The sequence below is a fragment of the Tachypleus tridentatus genome, chromosome 7 (assembly GCF_004210375.1).
Source record: "Tachypleus tridentatus isolate NWPU-2018 chromosome 7, ASM421037v1, whole genome shotgun sequence".
Taxonomy (NCBI): Eukaryota; Metazoa; Arthropoda; class Merostomata; order Xiphosura; family Limulidae; genus Tachypleus; species Tachypleus tridentatus.
The window spans coordinates 6,850,287-6,868,930 of NC_134831.1; the positions used below are offsets into that span (position 1 = coordinate 6,850,287).

Here is an 18,644-nt window from a genome sequence, read left to right on the forward strand (position 1 = left end):
TTTCCGTTCCATGCAAAAATTTAGTTCTCTGTTCCATATAAAAATGTATTTTTTCGTTAAGGCGCGTTAAGGCGTGCGCTTCGTAATCCGAGTGTCGCGGGTTCGCGCCCGAGTCACGCCAAACATGCTCGCCCTCCCAGCCAATGGGGGCGTTATAATGTGACGGTCAATCCCACTATTCGTTGGTAAAAGAGTAGCCCAAGAGTTGGCGGTGGGTGGTGTTGACTAGCTGCCTTCCCTCCAGTCTTACACTGCTAAATTAGGGACGGCTAGCACAGATAGCCCTCGAGTAGCTTTGTGCGAAATTCCGAAACAAACAAACAAACGATTGTAGATAAAAATGTTGTTTTACCATTATATATAAAAATGTAGTCTTACGATTCTATATAAATACGTAGTTCTACCATTTTATATAAATACGTAGTTCTGCCATTCTATATAAAAATGTAGTTCTACCATTCCAGATAGAAATGTAGTTCTATCATTTTATATAAAAATGTAGTTTAACATTCCATATAAATATGTAGCTTTACCATTCTATATAAATACGTAGTTCTATCTTTCTATGTAAAAATATAATTTTACCATTCTAAATAAAAATATAGTTTTGCATCTATATAAAAATGTGCTTCTACCATTCTATATAAAGTATAGTTTCACCATTCTATAGTAAAATCTAGCGCTACCATTCTATATAAAGATATACTTTTACCATTCCATATAAAAATGTAGTTCTACTAATACATATAAGAATGTTGTTTTCCGTTCCATATTAAAATTTAGTTTTCCATTCTATATAAAAATGTACTCTCACCATTCCAGATACAAATGTAGTTCTACCATTCTATATAAGAATATAGTTTTACTATTCTCCTCATAAAAAAAAGTTTTAATATTATTTCGGAGAATCTTGCTCATTTATAAATATCGATTAATGACTCCAATCTCAAAGTAGTCACACTTAAATAGATAAATAGGCTTTGAATTTAAAAACGTTGTATTTAGTCAAGTGTTTGTTTGAACATATGATAATAACTGATCGCTGTAAATAATTTTCCACTTTTTTCAAGTTCTTACTTCCTTATAAGGTATTTGCTTATTACTGTTCGTCAATGTGCCCGGCATAATGTGACGATCAATCCCCCTATTCGTTGGTAAAAGAGTAGCCCAAGAGTTGGCGGTGGGTGGTGATGACTAGCTGCCTTTCCTCTAGTCTTACACTGCAAAATGAGGGACGGCTAGCGCAGATAGCCCTCGAGTAGCTTTGCGCGAAATTCAAAACAAACAAACTGTTGATCAAATTATTATGAATTTCTTAACACAAGTGAGAGATTGAAACTAAATTCTTGTTCTTAGATTTTATAAACGTTTAACATAAAATAATTTATAAAAATATTCAGGAAATGTTTTTAAATCCGATATCCAAACATTTTTGTTTCCTTTTCATGTTACAAACTTTAAGAACGTAACACTGAGCGAACGTTTCGGAAACATTTTTTTCCTTTTTATGTTACAAACTTTAAGAATGTAACACTGAGCGAACGTTTTGGAAACATTTTTTTCCCTTTTTATGTTACAAACTTTAAGAACATAACACTGAGCGAACGTTTCGGAAACATTTTTTCCCTTTTTATGTTACAAACTTTAAGAACGTAACACTGAGCGAACGTTTCGGAAACATTTTTTTTTATTATTTAATTTATGTTCTCATTCATATTTTAATTCACGCTACTTCTATGATGAACAAAAACTACGCAATATTCACGTTTCCACGAGCTATTTGAATATCTCGGAAACTCAGTTTCATTTGATAGAAATTCCTTCAAATGAATTAATGTCTGGAAGCTATGACATCCAAGTATAGAAAACGGTATTTTCACTCGATGTGTGTAACGCGATCTACGTGATAGGTTGGTCGAGAATTCTGTAAAAAAAATTGTAGATACTGTTCATGAATACGTGAACACAAACAAGAGACAGCCTGTACTAAAGGATAAGTAATTGTTTCTCCATGCTGCTTTCCATAATTTTCAGACATGATCGGTTCGAAAATCAGCCAGTGGCAAGTAGATCGTTCTTTATTATATATTCCCAGTATCGTTTTGTTTGCTTGTTTGTTTGTTTTTTAATTTTGCGCAAAGCTACACGAGGGCTATTTGCGCTAGCCGTCCCTAATTTGGGAGTGTATGACTAAAGGGAAGGCAGCTGGTCATCACCACTCACTGCCAAATCTTGGGCTACTCTTTTACCAACGAATAGGGGGATTGGACGTCACGTTATAATGCTCCCACGATTGAAAGGGCGAGCATGTTCGGTACGAGGGAGATTCGAATTCGAGCTCCTCAGATTACGAATAGAGCGCCATAACCACCTGGCTATGCCGGACCACCGGTATCGTCTACGAAAATGAGGCTGAGAAATGAAGGTAGTGCCACCTACAGTTGCGAAGTAAACAAAGGATTTTTTCTTCTTTTTGTTAAGCCTAATCCTACACTATGGGCTTATCTGTGTCATATTCATCACTTATTTCGAAACCCGGTTTTTAGCGTTATAAGCATTCAAAATTAACCCCGAACCGGTTAGGAGTCTGATGGGAGAGGGTGTTTCACGTTTGAAAAAAACAACAACCCAAGTTTCAATAAGCAATTAGGCATAAAAATCGTTTTACGTAAACAGTCAAAGGCAATATTCGATTTAACAGAAAAGGTCGCTGACCATACCTAGCCTTGCCTGACCACTACAGATATCTGTCAGTACAAGTAAACACTGGTAAAGTTATCCTGAAGGACTACTGATAATCGTTCCCCTGCAGGACTTTTGGTATTTACTTACTGTTATCCAAAAGTAAATTTGTAAAAAATAAGTTGCAGCAAACTTTGTTTTTTGTTTCTTTTGTGTGTGTTTGTGCAGAGACACACAGCGGAAACTGTGATCTGCAAAGCCATTCTTTAGTTATTAGAGCGCATGACTTCCCTAATTTTCAAGTAGTTTGTTTCTGTTTTTGTATTCCGCACAAAGCTACTCGAGGGCTATCTGTGCTAGCCGTTCCTAATTTAGCAGTGTAAGACTAGAGGGAAGGCAGCTAGTCATCACCACCCACCTACTCGAGGGCTATCTGTGCTAGCCGTTCCTAATTTAGCAATGTAAGACTAGAGGGAAGGTAGCTAGTCATCACCACCCACCGCCAACTCTTGTGCTACTCTTTTATCAACGAATAGTGGGATTGACCGAAACATTATAACGCCCCAACGGCTGAAAGTGCGAGCATGTTTTGGCGCTACGGGGATGCGAACTCAGATTACGTGTCGCACGCCTTAACACGCTTGGCCATGCCGGGCCTTTTCAAGTAGTCAACACCGTCCACGACCAGTTCTTTGGATACTCTTTTCGAACAAATAGTGGAATTGACTGTCACATTATAATTCCTCCACGAATGGAAGAGCAAGAATATTCGAGAATAGTTTTCAATTTTGAAATTTGTCGATACCGAAACCTGAAGATCACACCACGTCACGAATATGTAACACTTTTATAAATAATTTGATTGTACAGAATATTATATTTGGGTGTCTAATACACGTGTCACTAAACAAGGTTTTCGTGACTTAAGTAAAAACTGATTTATGTTCACATTTTATTTTCTCTGATGTTGCGTCTCCAGATGGGCTGGTGGAAAGTTTATAGACTAACACCGCTAAACAACGAAGCTGGATTCCTCGTGGACAGAGGGCAGGTAGCCTATTGTTTAGTTTTTGGCTAACACAAGCCCAATTGTTTTAAAGTATTTAATAATAATAAAACAAACGAAACAAACACAGCAGTTCATCAAGGAAGGTCAGTCACGTAATATACAGAAACAAAAATGTATTGACTTCACATTGTTCTAGAAAATTCTAAAGTCAGTTTCATTGAGAGTAAAATTTTGGAAGTTTCTTTTAGTTAAGACAAATTAGAGTACATTTCTTGTCAGTGTGATAAATATATAACTCCTAATCAGCTACGTGAGAGATCAATGATATATCAGAGAATCGGTTGATGTGAGATGTGAAATCTCTAATGGTCATTCACGGTATAAATTACCTGTTGTTGCCATAGTAACTAGATAAATCTGCGTGCGCACAGGGAATATGACGTCACTTGCTGTCCGTTTTGTGTTGACTGCATGCGGGTTCTTCAGGGTGTTTTGATAGGTGAAAGAGAAAGGTAGGACTTGATGTATGTGATCGCTCTACTTATTGGTGAAAACACGGATTCGCTGATCTACATCTGTGACTTAACAACAAGGCTGGTCTTTCGGTTATTAACTGTTTTTACTCTCCATAGATGTATTAGGTGACAATATTTATCACATGAAAATTGTGATTTCTTTTTTTACTTTTCTATTTAAATATATTCATAAGCAGCAATGAGTCTAAGTTCTCGAAATTGGTAAAAATTCCACTGTGAATACCAAAGAGTTGTTCCTGTAAACAGATGAACTGGTGTTGTGTGTTTGTTTTGTCTTTGTTTAAAACAACGACGTTTTTGTTTCACCAATGTCAGGTTTTACAGTTAGTTGCTGTCTATCATCTGATTGGTCTTTAATATCCACTGGAGGGGGGTCGGTTTGTGTTTTAATGCGTTCTCTTTCTTTGCAACTGCTGTGTTGAGATCGTGTTAGAAAATATCCACGTATATCGTATGGGAAGTTAATTACAGTCAGATTGTTTTTATCAGCTGTTCCTTTTGGTTTTATGTCAAAAAATTCCTATTCGCTATAACCTGTTGAATTTCTTTTCATTTCGATATAAATCATGTGTTATTACTTATTAAAATATTTTACGACGTTTGAATGTGTTATAATCTGTCGACGGTCTCTTTAAGTGAGGATATGTGGTTGAAAAGTTGTTGTATAGGTTTGTTTTTGGTAGAACTTTATCAATAGTTTGAGTAGTTTAGTACTACATTATCTGTAGTGTATGTTATTTAGTACTACTTTATCTGTAGTGTATGTTATTTAGTACTACTTCATCTGTAATGTATGTTATTTAGTACTACTTCATCTGTAATGTAAGCTGTTTAGTACTAATTTATCTGTAGTGTAAGCTGTTTAGTACTACTTTATCTGTAGTGTATGTTATTTCGCACGACTTTATCTGTAGAGTGTGTTATTTAGTACTACTTTATCTGTAGTGCATGTTATTTAGTACTACTTTATCTGTAGTGTAAGCTGTTTAGTACTACTTTATCTGTAGTGTGTGTTTATTTAGTAGTACTACTTTATCTGTAGTGTAAGCTGTTTAGTACTATTTCATCTGTAGTGTATGTTATTTAGTACTATTTTATCTGTAGTGTATGTTATTTAGTACTATTTTATCCGTAGTGTATGTTATTTAGTACTACTTTATCTGTAGTGTGTTATTTAGTACTACTTTATCTACTTTATACTACTGTAATGTAAGTGTGTTATCTTAGTGTAAGCTGTAGTACTACTTTATCTGTAGTGTATGTTATTTAGTACATGTAATGTAAGCTTTTAGTACTAATTTATCTGTGTAAGCTGTTTAGTACTACTTTATCTGTAGTGTATGTTATTTCGCACGACTTTATCTGTAGAGTGTGTTAGTTAGTACTACTTTATCTGTAGTGCATGTTATTTAGTACTACTTTATCTGTAGTGTAAGCTGTTTAGTAGTACTTTATCTGTAGTGTGTGTTATTTAGTACTACTTTATCTGTAGTGTAAGCTGTTTAGTACTATTTCATCTGTAGTGTATGTTATTTAGTACTATTTTATCTGTAGTGTATGTTATTTAGTACTATTTTATCCGTAGTGTATGTTATTTAGTACTACTTTATCTGTAGTGTGTTATTTAGTACTACTTTATCTGTAATGCATGTTATTTAGTACTACTTTATCTGTAGTGTAAGCTGTTTAGTACTACTTTATCTATAGTGTATGTTATTTTAGTACTACTGTGAAATTAATAATTCTTATAGATTTCTGTGAAACCACTCATAAGTAATTACATTATATGTGTCTATACGTTCTTTGGTTTTCATAAATCGCATGGTTGACTTTTTGTAAACGATATTCGTTTTGTCTCGCAATACACTGTCTCATTTCAATTGTGAATAGTTGGTTTGCTAGAATATTTTTGAAATTGTATCTACTTCTTGAAAAGGTTTAAATTTTCTTTCATTACACTTATGTGGTATGATATCGATAATAAATATTAAAAACGGGTCTCTAAATAATAGTGTACATAAATTGATAGGACGTAAGTCTTTAAATTATTGTGTACATAAACTGATAGGACGTAAATTTTTACATAGATTGTGCTACATTATCGTTAGTTCTGAAAAAAAGCAAAAAAAAAAACATCAGGACGTCTGACCCGATCAAATGACCATTTAAACTTGACCACTTGTAGGCCTCCACGATAGCCAACATTGTTTCAGACTGGCCTTCAAGTCATTTTTGGAAAGGCTCCGTTCCATCTCTGTGCCACCTGTCGATTATGAGGATTTGATAGTAAAGATCGTGCCTGGACAAGGCACTCGTTCCGGAGCGGGAACTAGCCAGAAGGAAGACGATTCATCTTGGTAAGACTTCACAGTTTGTAAGAAATAGTCACTCCTCATATCTACTATCGAAGGAAGTTGAGTGGTTCACTTCCTGTTTTGTAGTTCACGATTAAAATCAAAAGAATGAAATATATGAGACCTTAATATCACTGTCAATGCACTTTGTAGACTTGTCTGAATCCGCTATTTCAATAAGAGCTTACTAGAAATATGTGTACATATTCAGGACGCTGACATTGTTACATTCTGAACATAAAAACTTTAATGAATGAATACTCTAACGGGCAGAGATTCTCTTCGGGCCCGGCTAAATACGCCTAAGTATAACAATTGGGTAATGCTATTCGAATATAGGTCTAATATTATATTTTAATACAATTTATTTGTATCTCCTGATGACGACGAATCAACATTAGTACACTCTGCCAACTAAGGTGACGAGGGTTATATTTTCAACCCTGTGTGTATGTGTTTGTGTACAAGACGTTTAGAAAATGGCTGAAATGATTTGAACAAAAGTTAGTATACATTTGTAATATGACCCAACTGAGAAGTTATTAGTTTTCGGGGGGGGGATGTAATTCATACCGTTATGAATTAGTATCCAGACATGTATTGTAAGGAGTTTAAGTCGTTACACCACTTTATAAAGCATACTCATTTCTTTTAACATCAGAGATGATCCTAACAAGCATTATATTGTGAGGTATACAAACAATACTGAATAAAACAATTTGGAGAGCTTTTCTTTTAGGAAAAATTGTTGTGAGTTTTAAAACCATAGCTTGTAATTTAAATAGCACATGGTCTCATGAATAAGGTTCTTAGCATTCGAATAAAAAAACTAGAAATAAGCATAATGAAAAGACCTTGCGATAACGTCAGTACGACCATCGACGTTTTATAAATAACTTGTCTCGGTATTGAAGAAGCACTTTATTGACAGATGTAAAAGCAGATGTTTGTCATAACGACACTTAAAGATAAAATGATGAAGCCTTCTTATCCGAAAGTTCTCAGAAGTTGGCTCTTTCTTTATCAGATACAATATTTCCAGTTTGTCTCTGATGAAGAAACGTCTACTTTTGGAAAGTGTTCACTAGTGTTAAAGGGTTTCGTATTTTTGTCTTTAACAGTTTTTTTAACCTACATGTGTTCCTAACATCTTGAATAAAGCACTTAAGATATATCAGTTTTGTTTAAACTGGTTTTATGTTACTCAATGCCATGACTTTTTTCCGCTGCTAGTAAAGTCGTTTCAATTATTTGGTGTAGTTTGTTTGTTTTTGAATTTCGCACAAAGCTACTCGAGGGCTATCTGTGCTAGCCGTCTCTAATTTTGCAGTGTAAGACTAGAGGGAAGGCAACTAGTCATCACCACCCACCGCCAACTCTTGGGCTACTCTTTTACCAACGAATAGTGGGATTGACTGTAACATTATAACGCCCCCACGGCTAAAAGGGTGAGAATGTTTGGTGTGACAGGGATTCGGACCCTCGAATCTCAGATTACGAGTCGAACGCTTTAACCACCTGGCCATGCCTGGCCTGGTATAGTTTCACTTCGCTTACAATTAACAAAAAACATATTGTAAAATGGTGTAGAGATGGCAGTGCCAAAAGTAATGCAAACCAAAATTTAGGGATGATACAGCTATACATAGATCATCTCCACATTCATTTCAATATTAAAATGTAATGCTACACTATAAAATTCGCGAGTATAAAATGGTTACGAGGTCTATCAATTCGACCGACCTCATAGCGTGAGTCTGTAATAATCTCTGATAATTAAGATACGCTTTGACACAACTTGTATTTCCTTTTACATAAGTCTCAGGTTCTTAGTTACACTACATTAATGACTATCCTGAAATGACCGTAATATTATGATAAACAAACCGTATACCAACAATCAGGAACACATAACCTATAGGTTATATACAGTTTACAATGTAACATTAAATATTAATATTGAAATACATATACAGATGACTTATCTATTGCTGTATCATTCCTCTATTCTTATTTCAGTCGTTTTGGCACTGCCACCCTCCATCAATTTACATTTACAAAATGTTTTTATTACTTGTTTTGTGATGTGTTTGTCCTCACTGAAAGCTAATGTAGGTTATAAATATGTATAACAAAATTCAATATTATGTGTATTGATTTTTTTACTCCTTCACTTCATACATAATATACGGGTTGGTTCCCTAAAGACACAAATTGTACAGTGTACAAAGCATTGAGCATTCTACATTTTATAGGCATCTAATGTTCATCTATTATTGGGTGGTAATTCCTGGGTCACCCTATGCTTAAGTTTTTAAAGGAACATTAAATTTCCCTAAAAACGGTAAATTCAAGGGATAAAAATAACATTATTTACACTTTAATCACATTTTTTTTAATTTCTACTAGTTATTATGACTAAGAGATGGCATTGTGTATTGCCCAAAAACACACTAAGTGGATTTAGGTTTAAACTGACGTTAGTGATAAACAGTTTTAGTTATCTCGATTGAAACAAGGAGAGAGACGAAATATTTAGGTTTGTCACTTTTTGATTTGTTATCTTAGCGATGGTTTCTTGCTTTGTTTTGAGATTTGTTGGGTAGAGAAACAAATGAAAGTGTGTAGCAGTCATCTTTTAAGGTAAGACTCTCTGTCATTGTTTATTTTTTGGCACGTAAATTTATATTATACCCGTTGAGTATATATCGAGTCTACCGACTCTATGATAACGTTGATAAAGTCTTACAATTCATGGTTCGCGTCTCGTTGCTAAGAAATTGCGTTTCTCGTTTAGGGGACAACTGTGCGGTATAAGCGTGACAGTTACATTTCGTTATTAACTTTCAAAATGTGTTACATGTGAGAATCCCTATTTGCTGGGAACACATCTTGGAGAATGAACTATGTTCGGAACTTCAAATTTCTTTTATTAAAAGTTTTTTTGAATTATCCAGTTCTGCGCGGACCTAGGGATATATTGTAAGGGTAATAGTTCAGTCCATCGTTTGACTGAAAGTGGACAACGTACTTGCAGTAGTAAGTGTTTCTAGCTGGCTGTTTCCTCTTTGGTCATTAATTCAACATTAGGAGTGGCTACACCTAACTATCAAAGGATCTTTTTACCTAGCTATTGACCTTTCAACCTACGTCCCGTTTAGGTGCCTTCTATAAAGAAAACATCACAACGAACTTTATGCTGAATATATCTATATTTTCCCTGTTTTCATCTCACTTGAATCTTTTAATACAGCCTCCCCCAATGCATCAGTGATAAGTCTGCAAGTTTATAACGCTAAAGGCCAAATTTCGATGCCCGTGGTGGACACAGCACAGATAACCAATTGTGTATCTTTGTGTTTAACAACAAACAAACTCATGAAACAAAGTTTTGCTGAGAACAAAAATGAATAATGTTTTGATACGTTTGAGTGTGCAGCCGAAAGTTTAGGGCGAAAGGTTTAAAACTAGATTCACAGAAAAATACTTTCTTTGCTACAAAAAACATTGTTAAAAGTTGTGAAAGCTTGTAAGATAAAAATAAATGTTTTTTTTTAGTTTTATTAAAGGAATCGTTTTGTTTTATCGACATGCGAGTTGTCTTCTTTTTATTCTTATATAGACTGCTTTCGTAATGGGTTACTTTTTTAACTAGGGGACCAGTCCCCCTATCATATCTGGATCGGTTGCAAAACTACTTTCTCTCACAAAATAAATAAGTAAATCGGAGAAAGATAGTAATGAAGATGAAGAAAAATCAGTTTTGTTTATGAGGCCTAGCATGTTTAGAGGCGATTCAGATATAACTGTCAGAGAAAGAAATAACTGCTGCTGTCAAACCCAATAGCTAAATGGAAGATCTGGTTAAATTAACCTCATATAACTGCTCGCTTTACTGTATGTATATACATATGTGTGTATATATGTGTGTATATCAGTATTTGAACGTGTATGTTATCAGAGACAGTCGTAATGCTCCGAGTTCCTGACACTTTAGTTTTGTTTTTGTTTAATATCATAAGAAATATATGTTTTCTGATGTTGAATGAATGCTGCGTTTTTTTGTGTATTGGTGAATCAATCGATTACCTGCACCGATTAACTATAGCATCAGTGCCGAAAAGAAAGAAAAATCTCCATGTGCAGCCAGCTGTGAAAAGCAAATCACATTAAATGCTAATAAGTGTTCTTTGAAAGAAGTAGATGTTACTGTCGCTTCTGTAATTCAGCGCCACAGCGAGCGCATTGCAAGAAGTTCCTAATTAAAGTCGGTCTAGTGTAAAATTATATTGTCATTCGTGGCAACAAACCCGACGTTTCGTCTAAGTCCTAGCTGTTGGTTTCTCATCCATTGTTGATTAACTGGCTTTAGTCCTAACTACCATACCACGTATTCATCCGAAATTTCCAACCCCTGATCTCAGAACTTACGGACACGTTGCACATTACGATATAGGACCAGGCTTACCAACTTAATTTTTATCTATACACACAAGGATAAATAAACCTCGCGTTGCTAGACAGAAGGAAGACAGAACAACCATTCAAGCAACAGGCGCTGGTGTCTCCTGTCAGTGATCAATACAACAGAACGTAAAGTTCAGTCGCGATCCAACAGTCGAGGTATAAATAGAACTTAACCTTATAGATGTTATCAGTGTGTGTGTGTATAAGAAAATTAGATATAAGGTAACATTTTAACACTTGGTGTTATAGAATGACGAGAGTTAATACTTTAGACAAAGTCCTCATCTACCTATCTGTCTGTCTATTTATTTCTCTCGCTGTCAGCGCGTCTGTTTTCCCAGTAATTGTATTCTAGTTACAACAGTCAAATGTCTTATTAGTGGTAACTCATCGTTCGATTAATTTTCATAAAACGCACAACTTAATATACAGATAAAGTTATTGATATTGTACGTGTGGTTTATCTTACATATTGAAGTCAAGATATAGAAAGTTGTATCAAAACTACAGATGGCTGTGTTCATCTTGTATCGTGCGGAATATTTTTTTTGTACCAATATGCTTATTATCCCTGAAAATCAGTCTTACGTTCAACAAGAAAATGGTATAATACAGTATAATATGATTGGATATGGCATAATACATTGTAATATGATTAGATATGGTATAATACAGCGTAATGTGGTTGGATATGGTATAATACAGTAACATACGACTATTGTTTTATAAGGCTTTACCTCTTTATTTATAGATTTTGAGATTAGCTCGAGAAAACGCTCTGGTATCTAGAATATCAGCCTATGAACATGAGGGTCTCGAGCGGTATAGTGGTTCCACAAGGGTCCTACGGTTAAGTTTCCTTCACAAGGACAATAAGGTGCTGTTGAGGTGATAAAAATATCGTTAAGTGTCAGCACTCGGTTTGATTACACTGTTTAAGACCTATTAACTGCTGCAAGTTACGAACTACCTAAACTACGTCCGAGACAATTTTAACCCTGTTTCCTGTGTACAATTTAATTTCGTTAATTTCAAAATAACCACAGAAGTCGCTACCGTATTTTAAAGCCTTCGTAGATAGAGGTTTCACATAAAACAAACATGTAAAAACCAGATCTGTGTTTAAAGGAAAAACATGAAATATCCATTACACCTGACCATACTAGCCAATACCAGAAACAACACACTACATGCTAACATGCTCACACCGATTTTTTTGTTACAAGGGAGTGAAATTTCCGTCTGAGTCTCTGGAAACTTCCCACGTTATTTCCATTTCTTTATATTCATATGTTCTGTATATTATTTGTAAAGTTTTTCATTGTGTATAAGTCACTCGGGTAACGAAGATTATATACAAATGTTACTGGCTTTTTTCTCTCAAACAGTCGGAAAGCATTGTATAGTTTTATACTTGTGTAACTTTAACATGTTTCTTAATCTTGAAGACATTACAAAACGTCCATCTGATAATTATTCTACTAAACTGATGTAAATTTTACAATCGACATGTGAATAATTCACTGAGAAGGTTTGGTTTGAATTTCTTATAAAGCTACTAGAAGACAATCTGCACTAGCTGTCCCTCATTTAGTAGCGATTGTTTTGAGGAAAGGCAGCTAGCCATCACCACCCACACCAACATTTAGGCTACTCTTTTCATCATAGAATAATGGAGTTGACCATCATATTATATCGCCTACACGGTTGAAAGGGCGAGCATATTCGATGAGGAGAGCTTAAACCTTCGATCCTCGTATTGCGAATCGAGCGTCCCCTAACCACCGGTACATTAACTAGAATGGAAAATACGTAATAATGAAGCTTCATTCGTTAAAAAAATAATTACCATTATGTAGAACTGACTTTACTGTTTCCTCTGTCTGTTTGACTGTAAAGTATTTCATAAAATATTGAAAATAAATTACCGGAATTAACCAATTATCATAATTATCTCCATCTTTACTTCCTAATTCTGGCTTCTAATGTGCTCCCTCCCCCCGCTATATACTTGGTCATGTTTCCTACCATCTTATAGTTGAAATTACTTTCTTTACAGAGTTTCGTTTCGTCTGAATGGCGTTTTGTTGGATAACAAAGAGTCGTTTCATCTAAAAGTCAGTAATCATTGGATAGCGAAGAGCACTCGATATCTGTGTTTTAGGAAGTGTAGCGTAACAGTAGCAGTTTCATCAGCTTAAAGTTTAAACCACTGATGGCATTCTAAACAAAATTGTCTACGCACCAGATTGCTTGTTGGGGTTCTAACTTTGTTGGTTGCAGGGCCCCGAATAACACAGGAGTCACACATACATACGCACATTGTCTGTTCTTTATAATGGATTCAATATGCAAACCCTGCCGCACTAGTATTGAACGATATCAGAACAAGTCTGTAATCTGAGTTATATAAGATGTTATTGACTTTTTTTACCTGTCATATCCACTTGACTTATGGTTTTGTGTATCTCGTTTTCAAGAAATTTTTGTTTGTGTTTTTGGTATTAAGTGTAAAGCTACACAGTAGGTTATGTGTTCTGTGACAATCGTGGGAATCGAACCCTGATATTTAGCAGGGTAATCCCTGAGACTTACCACAAAACTACCCATGGAGATTTCAGAAAATACTTTGAGGTTCAAATGTATGTTTTAATCTCCATCCCAGGTGTTCTCATAGCTAGGAAACTTTAAGCCTAGTTTTAGTACTAAATTAAATCTCATTCTTTGTGTGACTATTTTAGTTATCAAACTCCGGTCTTTAGCGTTCTAAGTCCGTCAACTTACCGGTGGGGCTTTTTATTTTTGCTCTAAGCTGCAAAGCTTGGGTAGCTTTTCTTGTATTTTTATTACGAAAATAAAGAAAGATTAGATGTTTGTCCTATTCAAAATAGTGCGACAATTTATTCTAAACAAGGATAAATTCTTGTAGTTTTTTCTTATAACCGATCCATATTCCCAAAAAAGTGTTGTGAAGCCTGAACCAAAATGAATGAAAAAAGTCCGGTTGAGGCTATACATTCGGACACTGAATAAAATCTCTTCATCGACCGGATGTGGGAAGTGGTGATGCTTGGCGCGAATTCCTTCATGCGTTTTAATTATATTTGTGCGCACGTGAGGAAGAAGCTCATTAAATGAACGAAGTTTTTATACTGTATTCATCAAAGACAGAAAACCAAGAGTTAGAAATGAAAGGGAGAGAAACAACATGTTTCGAACTATTTACATCTCTGGTTCACTAGATGGTCACGCTTCTTACCCGTTAGATGGTCACACTTCTTACCTAGCTGCCAGTGTGCAAGTGTTGATAAAGTTCGGAGAGAATCAAACTTATAAGAAATGAGTTTGTGAAGTATCAATTTGAGAATATTTTAATGGAACTTAATAAGACAATGAGTAGATTGATGACCCGCGTATTTAACCTCCGTTTTAATTAACCATCATCTCATTGTCTAAACTTTTACAGTCTTTATATTTCATCTGTTGATTTCATTTTATAATCTATCCATTTATAAAGGATGATTATTGTTTTGTTGTTTTTTTTATTTCGCGAAAAGCCAGTCGTCCCTAATTTAGCAGTGTAAGACTAGAGGGAAGGCAGCTAGTCATCATCACCCACCGCCAACTCACGGTCTACTCTTTTACCAACAAATAGCGGGATACACTGAACATTATAACGCCCCCACGGCTGAAGGGCGAGAATGTTTGGTGTAACCGTGATTCAAACCCTCGGATTGCGAGTCAAGCGCCTGGCCATGTCAGGCCATCATTATTGTGAAGCGAAAGCTTACTTATGGAGGAGTCAAAGTGAGTTCTGGTCTCCTGGTCTGGAGATTGGGGACCGTGCCCCTAGAAACGTCTTTGAGTTATACTGAGACGACAAGAATGAAAATAACTTTATAAAGTAACTCTTTTCCTCGAAACCAACCATTCTTCTTTGGACTTGTTCAATATGCTTCTTTGTGATCCAAATATTTCTCCAAAGTAACTTGGAAAATTTTCCTTGTTTTGTTTTTTGTTGCGAAACATATATCATTCTGAAAGTTGTTGCCTAGAAACCTTTTTTTTTGTTTGCCTTTCTGCTGTGAATGTGACCAAGTAGGAGGCATCGTTTGCTGATGTAGGTATCCGGATGTATATACTGTTCGGATAGCCAGCCAATAAACTCTGCTCTGTTCAAGTGACGTGTGTAACTCGCATATAGCGTTTTCACCGAATCAAAGCCAACTTCATGGTTGCGCTATCAATACACTGTACTTTGGAGTTCCACTTCTCTTAGCTTTCGTTAACTTCTGTTCAGATCACTTGCAGTTAAAGGAGGTTTGAACAAATTAAGAGACATGATTGACCTTTTGTTTTCAGATCACAGTCGCGTTTCCCATAAGAAAGAAAAATGTTTACTTCCAAAGTCATCCTCTTCTGATTTTCACGTATCCGAAAGTGTAAGAAAGAAACAAAAATATAAGTTAAAACTTTACTAACAGCTCGAGTTTATAAACCCTAACAACTAGATTTTGTTAACCCTAACAAACAGATTTTGTGGTCAAATTAGTCTGTACATTTTAGCCTAGTATTAACTTGAAGAGATATTTCAAATTTTAAATTAAGACATTATCGTCAATTTAAACAACAAATTCGTTGTGTGAGAAAGTATTTCTAAGTTTTAATGTATAACAACAATATTACAAATATAATAAGAATATCCGAATAACCTGTATTTAAGTCCGACCCATTGTAAAATTATAGAATACACTAATATTATTAAAAGGATATCATTATATTAGAACCGTTGCCATGGGAACATGACTTCAAATGTTCCTGAATTCAATTACGTATTAATAACTAGTTAGAACATAAATGATTGTGAAATGTTTTACGTGTTTCAAACACTGTTGTTCTTTTACGCATAATAAATGAAACTCCAAATTACAGGGGCCCGGCATGGCCAAGCGTGTTAAGGGACCATAACTCGTAATCTGAGGGTCGCGGGCTCGAATCCCCGTCCCACCAAACATGCTCGCCCTTTCAGCCGTGGGGGCGTTATAATGTACGATCAATCCCACTATTCGTTGGTAAAAGAGTAGCCCAAGAGTTGGTGGTGGGTGGTGATGACCAGCTGCCTTCCCTCTAGTCTTACACTGCTAAATTAGGGACGGCTAGCGCAGATAGCCCTCGAGTAGCTTTGTGCGAAATTAAAAAAACAAACAAACAAACAAAATTACATTCTATACATGACGCTCTGACATCAGTTAACAATAATGTGACGTAATTAATGTAACGACTGGCTTTAGAAGTATCGTGATTTTATGAAATGTATAACTAACCATATTAGATAATTCTTCTGCAATTTAACTACATCTAACGTCATTAAAGGGGCGTAGTTCTATTAGCTAGCATTAAAGGGGCGTAGTTCCATTATTCAATATTTATAATTAAAGTAAAGTGATATTCCTAAGATAAAAGTGTGTAGTTCGTCTGAAATAAAGAAGAGAGAAAAGAAATATAGTTTATTATGTATATACATTTCAATAGAGAGCTTTTTATATGCAAGTTTTAGTCTGTGCTAATGATGTAGATTATAAAATATTTGTTGAAATTCCACTAAGCTCTAGGAACGTTACTAGTGACTCTGACAGTTAATTGAATTCATTTAAATGCCTGTTACTATGTGGCGAAATACGTTTTTAAAAGCATAATAAGTGAGCTATAAACCTACGTTTATTCAAATAATATCGAATTCACTGTTACTTAAAGAGTTAAACAATACGAAAGACTTCTTGCAAGAAGAAAAACACGCAAAGACAAAGTTATAATTTAAGCCTAATAGCAATCGTTTTCACAATGGGATAGCTGTGCTACTTATATCGCAGGTATTGAACACTAAACTTTATCGTTATAAATCTTTAAGCTTACTGTTGAACCATCGCGGTGGTTATGTAGGGATATGTAAGATAAATGTACCACGAATTTTGTGTATTTTAATTTTTAACATCACAGCAAATGTGGCTGTTTATTTAAGAAAAATAAGAAAACAAACTATTGCAAAACTTGAGTATGATGGCAATGCTAATAAGATACAGAAACAAGGTAGAGATGGGCACACGAAACTTACTACGTAAGTAGCCAAACATTCATTTACAACTAAATGTTGAATTCTTGTCAGTTGCTTCAATTAAAATTTGAATGAGAGCATTTATACTGAATAGCGTTATACAGTCTTACAGTGACGAATAACCATAATAAACTTCTTAGACTAACTCAGCTCTTACTGGCTACTTATATAGTGTTTTTTATATGGTTTTCTGTATTTATCGGTACGTCATACTTCAGGTTTGGACATTTTTTTCAGTACTTGTTTCTCTCCTATTTTAAAACAATTTTACTGAATAAGATAGATAATGAAACACTTGTTTTGTTTTATAATTCAGTGTTATATATATATCTTGTTAATATCATGTCAGATTTGTCAGCTATTCTACTTTTGGATTACCGTAAGCTCACTGAACATAGGATGATTCTTCCAGGACAATATAAGTTACTTGGAGCGCTGAACTGACTATTTACAAAACCAATGTTTTCCATCTTCACCCCCCGTTTACAGTATGTGCATACAATCGACTCCACTACACGCTGGAGTCATGTTGATTAGTAGGAAGGACATCACACAGACCCCAATGACTTTAAAAGAATGATATATAATGCAATAATAATAAACATTTCAAAAGGCAGAAATAGAAGACCACGCACACACTCACAGACGCCAGGCTCGGTACCCAGTGAAGATTTTGAGAAAAATATATTACTATATAATATATTGTTGATGTCTAAAAATATGTTGTTTTTGAACTCGTACATTAATAACTCTTACATAAATCTGTCAGTTACATAAATACTTGATTTCTTTAAAACCTTGCATATTAAGATTCTTCTTTTTTATTTATTTATTTTTACCGAAATTGTGTCGCCAGATATCATGTTTGTGTGATGAAGTCACAAACAGTTGTTATATAAGAACAGTATGTGCTGTCATCTAGCGATCAGAAATAGAACTGTTATCTATGAAGCATGGAAATAATATATGTTTAGAAATTAAACCCACTACTAAATAATGGTTTCCTTTGTTATTATTTCTAAACATGTTACTGCTTACAAACTGTCAAACATTCGATAATTGTAATTAAGTGCTCACATAAGGCTATATCTCAGCCTTAGCAGTTATGTGTAAGCATTATAAAGTATTAAATTGAAGGCCATTATATACCCGGCCCATTCTTACCTACTAACCACTATTGTACTGATAATTTATTTCCAACTATCAATCAATATAAAGTTTCCATCTTAACCAACAGACGAATATTTTATAAATCCTCGCCGATTTCACAGAAACCATCTGGTTTATTTTTGCTCTTTTTACAGCATTGCTGTCATTTGCATGTTTGCTACTTATCTTTATAATTCCAACCTATAAGGTGAAAAAATTTACAAACCTGTAGCTTCATTTCCTAAAAGTACCATAAATTTATTTAATCTTTTAGTTCCAGTCACAGGTGTAGCATCAAACTATTGACACTTTCAGTTCCAGTCACTGGTATAAGT

The 18,644-nt window shown here is 34.8% G+C and overlaps 1 protein-coding gene and 1 long non-coding RNA gene across 5 annotated transcripts in view; both read left to right on the plus strand.

Annotated features, from left to right (window-relative positions):
- LOC143255043 (BAI1-associated protein 3-like) overlaps window positions 1-18,644 on the plus strand; it is a 162,410-nt gene that overhangs the window by 30,532 nt on the left and 113,234 nt on the right. The window lies entirely within an intron of this gene.
- On the plus strand, window positions 4,196-18,159 carry LOC143255046 (uncharacterized). 2 transcript variants are annotated; one of them, XR_013030427.1, is made up of 3 exons: window positions 4,196-4,332; window positions 6,413-6,584; window positions 17,510-18,159. It is a non-coding gene; the product is annotated as an uncharacterized LOC143255046 (long non-coding RNA). The 2 variants fall into 2 exon arrangements; XR_013030426.1 differs by lacking the exons at window positions 4,196-4,332; window positions 6,413-6,584 and adding an exon at window positions 15,072-15,490.